This window comes from Chroicocephalus ridibundus, chromosome Z (assembly GCF_963924245.1).
Source record: "Chroicocephalus ridibundus chromosome Z, bChrRid1.1, whole genome shotgun sequence".
Lineage (NCBI taxonomy): Eukaryota > Metazoa > Chordata > Aves > Charadriiformes > Laridae > Chroicocephalus > Chroicocephalus ridibundus.
Genome location: NC_086316.1, coordinates 58388384 through 58405897, shown reverse-complemented (window position 1 = coordinate 58405897; position 17514 = coordinate 58388384). Strand labels below are relative to the sequence as shown.

The window sequence follows — 17514 nt, the reverse complement described above, 5'->3', positions numbered from 1 at the left end:
TAATAATCTTTATGGGTTAGTGTACCAACTTGTCCTCCTATTAACGCTGGATTTACAGCAATAAATCAATTTACTTCAACAGCATTCAGCTAGCTATTGCTCCCAGAGCAAAGTCTGGATGCGCAGTTTATAGGAAAGGGCCATTTGAAATGGCTTTTTGTTTTATACCTTTCAGAGAACTCAACCCTGAATTGCTTGTTGATGAGCAGCCTCATCTTCAGTACCAAATTACAAGAGTAACTGAAAACGCAGCCCCAGCGACAGTGTGAAGGTGTTTACTGGCAAGAATATTAGAATGAAAAAAAATTAGTGGGAAAAGAAAAAGGGAGCATCTAATCACTGTAAGTGGACTTCAGATGATAGATAAAGTTAGGGGAAAATGTACAAGCAAACAAAACCACAGCAGAGCACAATGGACTAAACTTATCCCAAGTATAACTACAGGCAGCTGGCCAGTATCTGGTTGTCAAAATACGTTTAATGGGGAAAGAAAGAAACAAAATAAAATATAAAATCTGTCCTAGAACACAGCACATTGTTTTTGTTTGGATAAATCAAGATGCCTTCTATAGTGCAATTCTTTGAGATAAGTTACTTCGACTCCAATATCAAGCTATGATTCTCACCATTTTTGTGCCCTATTTCATCCCCCTTTATATTTCACAGCATTCTATAAATATCTTATGTGCTATTTGCTTGTGATCAGAGTAAAGAGGGGTTTTAGGAATTTTTGTACGTATATCACCATGGAAACAAGATACTTGTATACATCTATGATTGCTCCTTCTCTAGAGTAAAAGCCTGCATTATCTGTGCAAACTTATGGCTAATTGTTCTGCATAAGATATGGGTGTCTTATTCCTACTCACTACTTCGGAAATTCATTTGTTTTAATGTAGTTGCACATAGCAAGCTGTAAAGTAGGTTTTATGAACCCAATAACACAGATATAATACTTGAGGAATTCCTTCTGGTTTGGATATATTTATTTTTCCAAACATTTTGTTTGAGAGAAAATGAGATTGCTATCTGCTGTTTCCTTATTTTTTTGCAGGAAAGCAAAGGGTTGTTGACTTCCTCTCCCCTCCCTTCCTTCCTTCTTTCTGAAGGTACTGTACTCATCTGAAAAAAAGAGAACGAAATGATTGTTCCTGTTCTCTTTCTTAAGTCATTTGAAACACTGTCCCTGCTAGTTTTCTAAGTTTACTGCAATCTCTGCACGGGGGGAGGGAGAGAGAGGGAGAGAGAGACAGAGATTACCAACATGAGTGCAGGTAGAGAGTTTAGGGCAAGACTCCTTCCAGCTTCAACAACTGGTAAGTTAAGTAAAAATGCTTTTATGGCTAACTCTTTAGAACTGCAATGTATATGCTTTTGTATTAAGACAAGGCATTAATAAGATACACACTTAACTGGTAAAAAGATAATAACCGTATGCATTGAGAAGCAGTATATTTACGCTATAGATGCCTATACTCTGGTTTTTAGATACTCGTGATAATAGCATACAGTTTAACCAATGCAGACAAGAAAGCGTTTTCCAGTGAGGCTGATAATATTCATAACATAACCTGCTGTGATTTTGCATGTGTGGCTTCTGCTACCAGAATCTTGTTACAGGCTTCACTAATTTTTTCCTGAATATTTCAGCAAGATTCACTGGGCCATTGCTGAAATAAAGAGAGAAGCTGTGTCATATGCAAATTGATGTATTTCTTATATCATCTGCCACTACTGAAGTCTGCTCCAACCCACCAACCTGTGCTATAACGGGAGAAGAATTACTAGGCTTTTTTTCCCTTCAAACCTTATTGTGTTTATGATTACACATGTTTATCTCTACTCATCTGTGTATATGATCAGTCTAGGAACAGTGACATTTAAGACATGATAGTTACAGGTTGTCACTTGAAAAAAATAGAAAAAGTTCATGTTGTGTAGTATATAACAACACAACGGCTGATCACCAGCATCAGTAATAGGATGTACTCAAATGTTTATTTGTTGTTTCCACTGTTGTAGATACCAATAATATTTTTCATGTTGGGCATAAATGTATCAGAAGTGGTGAGTAAAATGAGGGATTGAATGAAAGAGTATGTTTCAAATATTGGAAGAGACAAATCCTCCCCCATGCTTTTATAAAAGCAGAATGCAGAGGTGAGGGGAAGAATTAGGACAGGTGTCCATTTGTCCGCAGGAGGAGAGTTGGTCGTCTTCTGATCCAGTATTTCCTTAACCTGTCGCTCTCTGAAGTGCAGGGTCCTCTGTAGGATGCCCGGAGCAGCTCCAAATGGCGGGCCAGCATCACCGAAGGCTGGCAGGCAGCTCGAGCTGTCCTGCTCTCACTCCCACTCCCATTCCCATTCCCACTCCCGCTCCCGCTCCTGCTCCCACCGGGGCACCTGGGCTGCGCTTCCTCCCCGGACAGCCCTCTGCTCCCACCAACTAGTGGAAAGAATTTTCTTCCACCTCTATCTGCTGTCTCTCTGCAAATTTTTCCATAGGAAGGAGTGATCTACCCCAAATTCAGCCCGATTTCTGGGTAAGTTGTAGATTCCCTTCGCTTTGGGAGCAGCAGATGGGTTCTGCCCAAGTAGGTGGAAATACCTTGTTTTTCGAACTCTGTAGCTTAACGTTGCACCTCGGTCTAGTTTGGTACCAATTATTAGGTTTATTTCGTTATACTTAACTCACAAAGAATCCTCTGCTAATAGAAAGTAAATGCCAGATGTTGCCATGAAAGCTGCTTGCCACATCTTTCGCTCAGGATACCTGGGTTTATGTTTTACGTGACTAAATACTGATTCATATTACAGAGGTGATTTGGACAGCTATTCTGACAGTTACATGCCAAACATCTGGAAAACCACTTTTTAATTCAAGTGAAAAGTAGAGGAGTCTCCTAAACATTAAAAAAATACCTAAGCTCTGTATTTGTAGTGGTATTTTGCTCTAATTGTGGAGTGTTAGTCTGGATTGCAATCACCTGTGAGTTTTGATCTGGTTGGTTCAGAAGTTCAGTTTACGATGTAGGTAAGAGCCAGTTGCAGCCTTTAGTTACAGATTTTGCTTCTGAAGATACTAAATATTAATGTATTCTTGATTTGGGCCATTTATAAGATAGATTCTTTCTCTGACAGATTGTCTGAAATACATAAAGAAGAATATGTGTCTCCATAGTATATATTCATAGTAGGGGGCCAAAAGCAGTACGTGCTACTTGTAAACCCATTCCCCCATAACAACTACACAGAAAAAGCAGTTTTAAAGGAATGCTTAATAACTTGACGGTAAAAAACAGACCTTGAATTTTGAAATTCATTCTTAGATTTCACCTATCAGGTTTACTTTTCCTTCAAATAATGCATCTTTGCAATCATTTGGAATTGTCTTCTCTTCACATGGTGTAATTTATTGCTGGAATAAGTGTAACATGATTTAGTATAGTGGTAATTTGTAACACTACTAATATCTTTCTCGAAGTGTCAGGAATAGGAGATTTTCAGCTGATGTGTTATCCTTATCCTACACTGATGAGATATTTACAAGCAGAGAAGGGTAAAGTCCGAGGCTGGATTGAGTACAGATCTACTACCAGCTTATGGCACAAATTAAATGTTTGTGAAATGAATTTTCAGTTTTTCACCCCACCATTGTAAAAAAATAATAAAATTTGAAGTAATAAGCCAAGAACAAAAAGAGAGAGGGTCTGTTTATTTTGCTTAAAGTCTTATTGCTTCTATTGCTAAAAGCCATATGTATGTATATAGCATACATAAGTAAAAGGTCAGTCAGAGTTTATATTCTCCCAGAGAATTCTTTAAAGTTATTATTTCCATTTGATATGTTCTCAATTATAATGGAACAAAACACAGACAGATTTTGCTTTTGTTCTGAAAAATAAAAACTAAACTACACCAATGACAGCAAAGATGTTACAGAATCAAGTTGTAGCCCGCAGACATTCCAAGTTAACAGGTCTGATTCAAAAAGCCTAGAAACTGATAGGAGTCTTTCTGCAAATGTCAACTGACGTTTTATATTTAGGACCAGCTTCTTTAATGGTGAAAACTGTTGAGAACGTGAGTTTGCGATACAGAAGAGTAACACTGAGTTACATTCCTAGTAACATTTTGGCATCTCTAATATAGATTTTTGACCAGCAGATAATTTGAATCTTTGAATTTTAAGGAGTTCTGAATTGTTTTCACATTCTTTCAAACAAGCACATCAATAAGAGCCTTGCATTAGGACTATCTGGGTGTAGAGCAGATACTGGTGGACTGAGAGGCAAAATGTGCATCTCACAGATTAATATATTGGCATGTTTTTAGGTGCCATTTCTAGTAGCGCCAGATAGATATTCAGGATTTAGAATGGGAGAAGCACAGGGGGGTGAATCAGTGTAGCAACCCAAGATAAGCCTCGTATACAGAGGCAGGAGAGCATGGATTACCCCAGATAGCACTTATATTGCTTCCAGTCTTTGATATTACAAAGCCTCAATGATGCAGAAAGGCATCTGTCTGAATGGACCACTCCACTCAGCCAGTTGTCCCTGCAGAACACCACCCCCAGAAACAAAAGCTGTAAAGGCTGCATAAGGTAATAATTTTTTTCTGTAGCCATGGTTTAAGGATACAACTCAGGCAAAGGGGTGTAAGGAAAAGTAGCTTCTTATTCATTCATAAGAAATGATCCATAGCTTTTGAGCACTAATGCATGTTTCCCAGAAGTAATTAATCCAATGAAACAAACTGCTTCTTCAAACAGACCTTAGACTACTACATACAGTTATAAAAATGTCCATTTGTTTGAGGGACTAATTTTATACCCCAACCGATTTTTAAAAATAGGTCACCTGTTAAAAGCAAATGAGCATTTTCTTCTTAAATGCAGTAGTTTTCCCCATTCTAATTTACCATCCCAGAAGACCACTGAAAGGGAAGGAAAGTCAACTTGGAAAAGAAAGAATTATAGAGAGACAAATAATGTGAAGCCTCTAAAAAGAAAGAAACAAGTCTGGAAAAAAAATTTCCCTGGGGTTATCTTCTTTCTGCTGAAAGGCTGATATTCCAAAACTGAGACTACAATTCTCTATTGCTGTTAAAATGCAGTAGAATTTTATGGATGATATTCACATTTTCATGCAGTGAAGAAGCCTAAGTTAATACTTATTGGTTATTTGAAACATGTATTGAACTGCATGCTGGATGTCTGATTTTTCTTTATGTCCGTCTGGCGGGGACTAGTCCTTCTTGCCTGCCTTCTAAAATACTAATGATCCAATGAAAAATATTATTTAATCTTTGTTTAAGTCCCTTCCAAACTTAATATGTGTGTGACTTGCTTTTGTAAAACAAATGGTTTCATACTAGTTTTACCCTGATCTTGATTAGCAAATCGCAGTATTTTCCTTCTATATCAACAATGCTTAATGTACTGTAAAGAATTCTGATGTCACTGGAAGTAATTAAGCTAAGTAATCATATATTAAAAGAAAATGTTTTCGTGCTCTGAAGGTTACGGGAAGAAATTATGTGAATAGCTGTGGTTTTTTTTTACCTTCACTCCTTATTTCCTGCCTTGTATGTTGGAAAAACACGTTATTAATTATTTGAATGAAGGAAGAAAAAAAAATATTACTTTCTCTTCCCTCTCTCTTCTACTGTGAAAGCTAAAGCACTGACACGTTTTCCTTCTACTTTGTGGGTGTGCATGAATTCATGTCATTTAAAAGAAAAAACTTAGGACAAAAAGTGTGTTTCCTGAAAACCTATTTTCCCTTTGCCAATATTCATAAAAAGTAAAGCTGGAAACATCCAACTTTCTGGCTGCTTATGCTCATTAGCAGCACTGGAATTCAGAGAACACTGGAAAAATACAAATGTCCATTGAATCTGAAGGTTCATTTAATTGCAAAAGCTACAAGGTAAACTGAGTCTCATACATTGATAACATCATGTTTTGCTAAAGAATTGGAGATAGGTGCAACTGATTTGAAATTGCAAGCGAGGCTATGAGAAGCGTTATAGATTTTTAGCTGTTATTCTTAGATGATGCTGTACTACAAGGAATACTAATGCACAGCAAGCAGGCATTGCTCCTGTGTCTGGAGGCCTGATGAAGAATAGAAACCCCCTCATTTCTCTGTGTGGAAAGAATTTCACAGGGAGGTGTTCCCAGGGTGGAGGAGCAGGTGTGGTGGCTCTGGGATGGGAACATGCGGCTTTGCCCCTTCTCGGCGAGCAGCTTACCCTGACACCAGGCCCTCTGATAACCCGCAAATGTGTTGGCTGGGAGGGACAAGATGACTTGCAGTCTTCCTCTTCACTGGTTTAACAAACCAGCTGTTCCTGACTGTGCAAGAGCCACTTACGCTTCGGTCTTCTCTCGTTAGGATTGCAGTGTAACTGTTAGACTCTTTTTGCAGTGATGAAAGACCTTTTGTTTTGTGTAAGGCTCTATGCTGGATCTGCTACTAAAGACTTTGTAAACTGGAGAACAGTATGTGCTCTTACCAACACCTGATACACTAGATTTAAACCAAACTTGAATATACCTAGTCTAAAGATATCCAGGAAGAACACATCGGAATACAGTTATGATTTCAGGTTTAGTCCTCTCTCTGAGGTTCTTTCTAAAGTAAGTAGCATTTCAGCCTGATGTTTTGGCTGCAGGTAAAACTTACTTAAAGTATTATTTGAAAAGAAGGTGTCTCTCATACAGTACTTCCAGGTAGCATGATATTTGTCTACCTGTCTACTTTTTCTTAAAAAGTATTTAGAATACATGTGTAATGAAAACAATATCAGGAGGTGAAAAGGGATGACCTGTTTTTAGAGCATCTCTCAGCTCCAAAGGAACAGCGGAACTTGTTTGAACCATCTGGTAGGCACCAGCTCACGCTGGGTTGGTTCCCGAATGCAGGTTGATGAAGCTACAGAGAGTGTCCTCTATTTGTCCAAAACTACTGTCCTGTGATAGGAATTCCAAAAAACTGTAGAAGACCTCCTGGAAGACCAAGTAGGCAACAATGTGCTTGGAAGTTTACCAGCAACTAAACCCATCTGTTTATAAAGGTGCAGGAAAATATTTTTCCCGTAGCGCCATGGCAAGGAATCACACCGGCACGAGTGTTATATCAAATAGTTTTTCTGCATAATGCTGCACTCACAATATGAAGTCATCAAGGTTTCCAGAATAATTTTATATGTCTGTAGGTAGCATTTTACCTACTTACGAGGATGCTATGGAAGCAGTCACATGCATCAGAGAAATTGTGCCGACTGACTCCTCTTCCATATCTCCTCTTCCCTCTGCCAGAAAAAATCAAAATTAATAAAAATTAAGCCTTATGATCCCAAATACATTAATTTCTTTTTTTCATGTCCCACAAAAAGGGACCCCTCCCTAATCCTAAACCACAGGTAAAGAAATGCAATTGAACAGATATTACTAGATTCTGTAGGCAAATGATCAAGGCTCAGAATTCGCTCTATTGACTGCAGTGAAGATTTTCACCAGCTCATTCACTACTGGACACAGAAAAATGCGTGAACAGGCACTCAGTGGAAGGCACCCAACGTGGTTAGGACAGTAAATCAGAACAGGATTCACACAACTCTTTCTTTTTTCTCTGGGTAATGTCCCTCTGCCCATACCACAGACTTGTCTGCTATTCCTCCCAAAACACAGCAGTAATTTCTACCAAATCTTCCAGGTTTTTGTACGTGGCACTTGGCATTTTTCCAGGGAAAAAGCCCCGAATAGAACGATTAGGAAGGATTGAGAGAAAGAGTTCTTTTAATATATAAGGTTTTTTTTTACAAAACTTCTTTTTGTATTGCTGGTTGGCTACTCTTAGTCATGGGGTAGAGTCACAGTGGTTTGATGATTTTTTTTTATTGTTTCTTTTTTCTTGTGATGAAAATCTGAACTGAGTTGTTATCCAGAACTAGCCTTTGGCATCACTAACAGAAGATGTAGTACTAGAGTGGTTTGGGAAATGTTCGAATTTCAGATTTCAAATTATCTTGAGTTTCTTCTCACTTTCTTTTTTTTTTTTTTTGGCAAAAAAAATAATTTCTAAATTCTTATTTGTTTGTAACTCTAGTGTCTGTTCCAGTATCTGCTGATGACATTTGGCTAAGTCTGAGCTGCCATTCCCACTCCATATGCTAGTTTATTGAATTCAGTAAAACTGGCATTTTAAAGCTGTTTCAGTTTTAAATAATTAACCTCAAGAATTTCTCCCTGTTAGTTAATTTACATAGAGACTTGTTTCCCAGTTGATCAAAATCACAGAAGCAATATCAAATTTATATTAAATTTAAGACCTTCTTCAGTTGTGGCAACAAACTAATTATTATTTTTAAAACTTTCTAGAAGTTAACAAAATAATATGCAGGATGCATTTTGGGATCAGAGAAGGAATGCATTTGATTTTTGCTGTTCAATCAAGGACAAGGTTCAAGTTTGGCATCACAGGTGGAGGGTAAAGTCAGAGGGCAAGTTATCTTTGCAGACACTTCAGATGATCAGTCAAAAGTGCCATTTTATGCTGGAACTGAAGACCTAAGCACATTTTGTTTTAAACAAAATAAACTGATTTTAAAAAATGAAACCTCATTTGAATGCAATTGTGAGACGTAAGTGAAGGTGATAATTTTTCTGAACGATAAAGACACATGCAGCATGGTTTCAATGCTTTGACACAGATTTTATGCTCTGGCAGTCTGGAAAGCAGTGCTCCCTAATCCCAGTGCAGACATATCAAAAGTAGTTTCCTCCAATGCCCCAGTAAACAGCCATTTTTAACTCTGTCTCATTGCTCATGTTTCCTAATTTTTTTTCTATTTGGGTATTAACTGAATAAACACAGTGGTGTCCTAGGAATGGCACTTACATCTCTAATTCCTTTGCTATGTTTCCTATTGAACTTCTGTTCAGAGGGAAATGCCTAAGTCACTACTGAACCAGCTTAATTGCAAGTGAGTAATAGAGGTTAATAGGGATTAATCAGTCTTTTCAGCCAAGCAGCTTTTCCAGCAAGAATTCTGGTCAAATTTCAGCTGAAATCAAATTTATTCATCTTTCCTAAATGATTAGGAAAACATCATCTGTTAATTGCTTTTAATGAACTGAACACCAAGAGAAGTGTCCAGTAACAGATATACTTTTCCTAATTCTGTCAGTTTCTGGATGAAATCCTCTTCTTTCAGTTCCTATAGGATATAGCATGTCTTACTGGAACACACGATACCTACCACTTCAGTCACCTTCAGTTTCACTATGAGTTTTGAATTATGTGAAACAAAGAACTGAATGCAAAATACATACAAAAAGCAGTGGTCCTGCTGAAAACTAATAATACTGCCCCATGTTTAATAAAAGTAGATTTTCATTTAAAAACTAATCTGTTTTGGAGCCTTTATATGAAAACTCTCCCATATAAGCCCCTCTTTGAGCACACGTGCTCATTTTGCCTGGTACTTTCTTTTTTGAGATACCTGTTGCTTTTCACGGGCAATGCCCAGAAGGTGCAATTAACTGCTAATGGTGTAGGAGGGTGCCAGTGGACTTGAAGAACCAAGGCTGAAGGTGGCCCTTAGCTACCCTTTAAGATAACAAAGTGATGGCAGAAGATCAGACCATCTCTCTGGCCTCCATAGAGGTGATAACAACACTGGGATTACAGTAGGAAGGAAAGCTCAATCTATTTCCTTTTTAAAGGTCATGAATGCCAGTGAAAGGTTTACTTTCAAAACAACAGCTTGAGCAGGACAGCATGAGGGTTATGGAAGGGCATGCTTTTTTGATCATTCTAATTTTGGGTGTTCTGCATAGCTCTGCTATTTGTTTTAAAACAATACTACTGTACACCTCAAAACCCCTCTGTCTCTGCTTCACTCTATAGTGTTAGATGGTTGTGCTTTGTAGATGGAAAGATTATGTCTTAAGTGTTCTTTCGGGGACTACACACTCTATTCAATGTTACTATTTTACTACCAGATTCTTCCTTGTACTTATATTATTTTTCTGTTCTTCTGTTCACCTTGTCTCATAATGTCTGTATGGTAAGCAAAAAAAAATCCTAAAACTGTATTAGTGTTGTTAGATAATTTTCCAGAGGAAAAACTATTTAATCCATAGGATTCCTATGGTGCCAAAAATGTACTATTTCAATTTGCAGGGGCAGATAGGGAAGTAGACAGGAAACAAGGATGGAGCGATAGGACTTCTATAAACAGTGATTAAAATGACTCCACATACTTTATAAAGGCAGGGGCACATCCATGGTTCCAGCTGCTGACATGAGAGCTCCTTGTCCACTTAAGAAAAGGAAGAAATTTTTCTTATTGACATCACCTCATAACAGGCAAATCCCAAATCTTGTTCTCAGTGACACCTCAGATTTTCCATAATGGTTTCAGTACAACATGGATGATGCCAGGGAGAGAATTAGGACAGTTACTTAGGATGAACTACTGCCATTGTTTCACTGAGTAATCAACTGAGCTGGCCAACCCATCGTTAATTCCTATAACCGGTGAGGGCAGGATCAAATTGCATTTCCACACAGTTTGCTGGCACCAGTTAAACTGCACATTTGAAGCTCTACTACTGTATGTGTTGCCGATGTCACCATCATGTCCAATCTGGCCTTGTCAGCCCTGAACTCTGGGCAGGGTCTGGAAATTCAGTATACCTGTGCCCAAATGCTCTTGGGTCAGGACAGAGGCAGCTGCCTAGAGATTTGGTGGGGAGATGGAAAGTGGGTCACGAATGGAATAACCTACAGTACACATGAATTTCAGGGGACTTTAAGGAGAAGAAATAGAAGTGTTTCAGGGAGATGTAGATTGAGAAGAGCGTAGATGGGCATCTGTCCTCCTGCACAGTGCAGCTCTCACTGCCCTGGCTCCTCTCTGAATCTCTAGGTGTGCAAGATGCTCCATCAAAACACCCAGAGATATCCCACTTCCCCAGGACGCAGTACCTATCTCCATATGCCCCTCAGACCCCAAGGAACAGTTATCTTTGGATTTTTGTATTAAATAACTTTTATCCACATTCGTCATCCATGGAATAGGGAAAAATCAGAATGCAACATCTTTGGATGAGGAAATCTGAGTCACAGAAAGCTGGAGGCCTGAAGACCATGCGGGAAAGTTGTCATGATACTCTTTCCTATTTCTTGTATTCTTCAGAAGACCAGTATCTTGGGTTAGCTGCACTACTACCCTGAGCTGATATGTCTGGTTTTACATCCTCCAGTACCTCACCAGCAGCTCTGTTTCAGGCTATAATTAGCATGTTTCTGTGGAGGGAAAGGCGAGAGGCAGGGCCAGAGCCCACCGTGTTGTGGGCAGATGGGGCAGAGCTGTGCTGTAGACACAGAGGCAGAGATCTGCCAGCCAACGCCTGTTCCCTCTCCCCTTCCTCCCCACCCCAAAGCAGCCTTGAATTCCCTGCTGGTACTAGAGAATCAGGCAGCTGGAGGAATAATCTGCTGTGCCTTGCAGGCTCCCACCATGTGTAGCTGTGGTCTGGGGGGGGTGTTGTGTAAACAGGTAACACTTCAGAGCACATGAACTTAACATCCACTTTGTTATCCAGGTTACCTATGTGTTGCTGACCATTTTAGTAGATAGAATAGAGAAGCAGAGAGGGAATGAACCACAGATGGAATAGAGAAGTGAAGTGGAAAGAAAACATAAGAGAAGAACTAAGAAAACTCACAAAGAGGAAGAAAAAAGGAAAAAAGGAGAAAAGAGGACAAGAAAAGGAGAAATAAAGAGCCAAACCAGCAGCAAGCCTAAACTGTACTCAAAGGGGATTTCATATGTACATTGAGATGATGATGGATGTTCCATGAGGCTAAAGTACTGCTAGGGCCATTACCGATAAGGCCCTATTGCAGACATTGATTGGTTAACACAGGCATGCTGCTCTGTGACCTCCACCCAACTGTCTTGTTAGGCAACAGAATAGTAGTGAAAATGATTGCAAAGGCTTTGCTAAACTAAGGTCAAAGCCCACACAAAAGCAATGTGAGGGATTGTAAACCATTTTGCTAAACCGAGAACACCAGGCATTTTTTTTTTTTAATCTAATCATTGCCACCATTGAAAAGCAAATTATGCTATAAACCACTCTATAAGCACATCTGATGCCACAAACAGTGTCCCAGCTTTGGCAGCGTGTGTGGTGGGACTGCTCCGATCTTTCAGCAGAGGAAATCTCAGAATCTAGTTTAACTCTTTCAAAAATTATTAAAACAAAAATGGACTGTAAGTTATGGAAAAGTGAATGTGCATTCACTCTGATACTATTTTAAGCATTTTCTCTCTTACAAGAAATACCAAAGTAACTAGACTCCTGTAAAAGTTCGCATAGTGTCTTGTTCCCTGAAAACTGAGCACAAAACCAAGTTACACATATATTGAAGATAATTCCAAAAGCCACTCTAGTGGCAGTGCAAGCAAATGGGTATGTTTCCTACACTTTTTTCTTTCCCAGCTAATATAAAACAAAAATGATGTAAGTTAAAATGTTAAAATTTGGGAATAACGAAGACAACACAGGGAGGGTATTTCTATTGCAGAGTTTTCTGAGAGAAGACCCATTTCTTTACATTGGTGTCATCTCGCAGACAATATTAATGCAGCTACACTACATAGGGAAACCCCCAAAGCAGAAGGAATATCTAAAATGATCAAACTTCAAACATGAAGCAAAGAAGACATGCCGTAACGGCCAGTGAAGGAAAAAAAATTTTGAAAAATCTTTGAAAGTTCATTGCTTGTTGCATCTGTTTACTGTGTCCTGTTAAGTTGTTTAAATGTGTCAGATTTTTAGTCAATTAAGTTTCTTAGGTGTGTTATTGTATGATTTCCATTAAGTTTGTCTGCAAAAGTTACCATCTGCTAACATATTGTCTTAGGACATAAGTTATTTTTTTCCATATGTGTGCAATACAGTTGTCAAAAGTATCAAATTTTGGTCATGGCATAGACGGGTTCATATCTCATTGGGCAACAGAAGCCATAACAAATAATAAGGAAAATTGTGAAGGATTAGTCTCAGAGTTTATTAGAAATCTTTCCATAAGCCTTAGTGAGCTCTGATTATGCCCTGGGAAGAGTTACCAAGGTTACCAGTTTTCCTTATCAAGCATTTGTTGAGAAAAAAAACGCATTTGTTGATGGAAAGAAGAAGTTTTATCCTGAAGCCTGACACCAGCAGATGAAGGTAATTTCCCAGGGAGAAGTGAAAAGACACCAAGCTCCTCACTACTATCATACTAATGTAGGAAGAAAAAACCTGATCTCGTCCACTTCTTGTTTTCAGTCATTCCAGATCATTTTCATGAACAGTTGTTTACTTGTTTCCAATTCCAATTCTGTTAAAGATGGTAATCCAAAAAGGGAAGAGAAATATTTATGGCAATATCTTTATCTTGATAGTGTTTTCCATTTAGGCAGTCACATCTGTCTAATAAATGGCACGAGACAAAAGCCTTATCTCAGAAGACAATTAAGCTGATAGTTAAATCATAGATTTAGTTTGACACCAGGTCTACATGCATGTGAGAGAGAGAAGAAGTGTTTTTAGAAGTGGTATTGGAAAAGACTTGACTAAACTCCACAAGCCTATTATTCCCAGCTCAGGCCTGCTTTTTTTTAAGGCTTCCCCAACATTTGAGTCTTCCGAATCAGTATCTGCACTCATTGATTTTGGATACTTTCCATAAATCCATGTTTATTTTTGCAAAGTAGTCCAAATGTCTGTCTTCTCTAGGCTCCACACTGTGGCAGAAAAAGTGGTGCCTTCATTTAAAATGTAAATCATCCTTTAGGTTATCTTCAAATAATGTAGCATAAGGACTTCAAGGCTGATTTGGGTCTATTAACATATACTCCGTTTATATCTAACATGTACTCAGTTTATGTCCATAAAACATAACATACACTCACTATATGTTAATGGAGTCCATTTTTCAAATTCTTGTGCTTGAAGTGTGGATATTTATACTTGGAGAACATGGGTGGAAAACACACTTTGCCTGGACTTCTCTAAAGGAAAAGAGAGTAGGGTTGACACTGATTTTAAAGACACACTGGTATGGATTTCAACGTGTTCTTTTGCCTTTTACCCTCCTCTAATGACTGTAGTCACTCAAGCCTGGACTAAATAAAGTGCCTTAATTTGAAAAAAAAATACAATAATCCATTATTGAATAACAATGGCAATTTGAACCAATATATAGTGAGCCTAGTATTGAAATAATTCTAAACCTTTTGAGCATATTTAGAATTTCTGCATCATTCACCAAGGCAGCACCTACAAACAAAAATCTGACTGTACAAATGATAAGCAGGTGCACAGATTTTACAGAAATGGGACATTGTTATCATCTAGTCCAACTTTTTACTCAAGGGAGGCCGTAAAACCAACAAAATGGACAAGGTTCACTTGAAAATTACAGGTTAAAAACATCTACATGATTGTTTTCCAGCACTCCAAAATTATGAAATTCCCAATAGAAAAGGAAATGGGTAACAGCATGACTTCACTCACACACTGGAGGCAGCAGAAAGGAAGTGGAAGAGAAAGAAAAAAGGGGCTTATGAAGGGTTCTTGCTGCCATTGAGTTAAACTAGCAGGGAGAATGGTAAGGAGGGATCAGAACTAACTGAAAATACTTGGTTACCAGTAATGGATACATTCTTTTTTGTACAGGTATTCCTGGCATTTTCGAAGTCTGACAAATAGCTCAAAGCAGTGTAGATTTGGTAGGGAAGGCTGCTTTGCTGCTGAAATGAGATTATCATGGTAAAGCCCCTTTGGTCACATCCTGAGACTGATGCAAGTTTTAGACGAAAAGCAAATGACTGAAAACCAAGTAAAGGATTTGGTTCTTAGTTTAACAGCTGTATGACTTAATACATTTAAACCCAAAACCTATTTGGAAGTGTGCACTGAATGAAGGAGATCCTATGAAACCTATTAAGATAACCATAAATTATAATAGCAGTTTACAAAACTCAGTGTTTGAAAAAGACCCAGCCGGTTGTTCAATGAGGCTGAAGCTCTCCAACTCTCAACTTTAGCTCAAAGAATGTAATACTGTCTCATTTGTCACTAATCCTCACCAGATCCAACTCAAAAACAGATGTTAGATTTAATCTTTCCTTAGAGATGCCAATATTTCAGGAGCCAAGAGGAGGGCAGAAATGCGCTCTTACAGGGCATGGTTTCTACAGTCATACATGCTCAATTGAACGTGCAATTTTTCTTCCATCAGAGAAAAGCTGTTCAGCCTATTCAGCCACCTTTAGGCTTCCTACATTTTCCTCTGTTTCATCTTCTTCTGAAATAGCAAACGCAAGTGCAAACTTCCTAGTGAAGTAGCCCATTTTCCTTTGTCAAAGGGTACATATCAGTTTCACTCATCTTGGTCTCATCATTGGTTTTATCTTTGTCTCATCTGGTTTTATCATTGTGTTGCCCAAAGACAAAATCAGAACAGTAGTAGTCAGTGCTGAAGTTTGAGAATCTTCATAACCTCACATTTTTATGGTTGGGCTTATTATTAGTCTACAGACAGAAGGCACTTTCAGACAGGAAGCAGAATCTTGGTTCTACTGAAGTCTAAAGAAAATTTGCTGTTGACTTCAGTACAGAATATTAACTGGAGACTGTAACAGTGCATATGCATGTAGAGTGAATAGCATGATTTACATGCTTTTTAAAATCCTTTGTAGAAATACGATGAGTGGAGTGGAAATGAGAAAGTAAATTGTGATTCATATTCTGTATTAAACTCTCTTCCTCCTTCATGGAAGTTAACTCAACAACATTAGTAGCTGCTGCATAGATATTCTATTTTGGAAATACCTCAACAGCTATCTGAACTCACTAACTCACTGTAGCCTTTCTTTTTTTTTTTTTTTTTTTTTTTTTAAAAGTCAAAGAAAGAGTTTATTTGTTGTTCTGTTTTTCAAAACAGTGTGTTTCCAAGTATACTTATTTACATAAAGAAAGGAACCGTGAGGATGCTTGTCTTTTCTAAAGAAATTAACTTTTTAATAAGCTTGGGAGTGATAGGTTTAGGGTTTTTTTATGTTTAAGTGCCAATACAGCATGGAAATCTCTGTCTCAGTGAGATTTCCAGATTAAGTTTTCAAAACCGAGGAGCTGAAATACTACTGATAAAAGCTAGAATTGTTAATGTCTATCCAGGTTTAAACTAACCTCAATGTTTAGAATCACACACCGCTGTGCTATGTAGCATAACATTTTAAATACTAAGTGCTGAAGAAAGAAAGAATTTTTAAAGTGCTTATATGGGAAACCCAAAAGGTCCCTAGGAGATATTTAAAACAAAAATTCTTCAATTCATCCCCCCTTAATTATTGTTGAGTATTAAAATGAGATCAGCTACTCCAGAGTCAGACAAAACAAAAATATTGTGGAACTGTGCTATTAAAGCTTTAGAGTTCACTACTGAAGTTATTTAAAGAAGAAAGGACTGCTCCTTAACTATTTCTTGCATGGTGGTCAAATCTGCAGGCTCTTCTAGATATCCTCAGGACTCACATTTTATGGAATTAAATTCTGCTCAAGGTAAAGATCATGCCTCCATTTAAATCAGCATGGGTTTGCTACCAACATGAAAGGAGATGAGAAGAGATGCTACATTTAATCTTTAGTCAATTAATTTCTACATCATGGGTTTGGCAGATTGAAGGGAAAAAAAAAAGCAGCAAGGTGATCCATATTTAGACTGCAAGTTTGTACTTTCCCTCCCCTTTTAGGTGCTCTTCTGTTGGATTATATAGCACCTCTGTGATTATGCTCGTCACTGACTTTAAACATTTTTCTTCGTAGGCTTGGTCCCGTGATGTGTGTAGCCGTGGACAGTGGAATAAACCCATATGATCAGTGAAAGAAGCCAAAGGTTAGTAGTGCAAGGAAATTATTCTTTCTGGTAATTTCAAGCAGTTCTACTGCCTCTGCCTTAACTCCATGTTCCAGAAAGATTGAAATTTTGTGTGGAAGAAGGGAGTAACCGGCAGCCAAGAGACAAGAGAGCAAATAGACATAACTCACTGTCACTTCTATGTATTTTTGGCAGCATTTCAATAATTTAACAAAAGCAGTAAATAACATAGCTGGGTTCCCAATTGCTATGGTCTTTCTGAAGCATTTTATACCCATGTTGCTGGGAAAGAATCAGATACACAAGATGAAAGACATTTGAAGGACAGGGCCTTATTTTGAAGGGAAAAATGCCAACAGGCATATTTTATGTTCAAGTTGTGTGAGTTTGCCTGTGCTTAAAATGAATTTTGGAAAAGAAAGCACACCTTTTTCCCTTTTGGAACGAAGTGGAGTCTTTTTCGTTATTCAGAGGATTCACTTCCCCTTCTCCCTTTTTGATAAGTCAAGCCCAAAGAGTCTTCAAGATCCAACTGTTCCTTGTTTTGCCCAGGGAGTTAG

General features: G+C 38.1%; 1 protein-coding gene across 1 annotated transcript in view; it reads left to right on the top strand.

Moving 5' to 3' along the window:
• Nucleotides 1-1176: 1176 nt before the first annotated feature.
• The window catches only part of ZNF366 (zinc finger protein 366), a 35315-nt gene continuing 18977 nt past the window's right edge, over nt 1177-17514 (top strand). The window contains exons 1-2 of the mRNA XM_063320487.1: nt 1177-1316; nt 16903-16972. The gene's annotated coding sequence lies outside the window, so the exon portion shown is untranslated. The remainder of the gene's footprint in view (nt 1317-16902; nt 16973-17514) is intronic.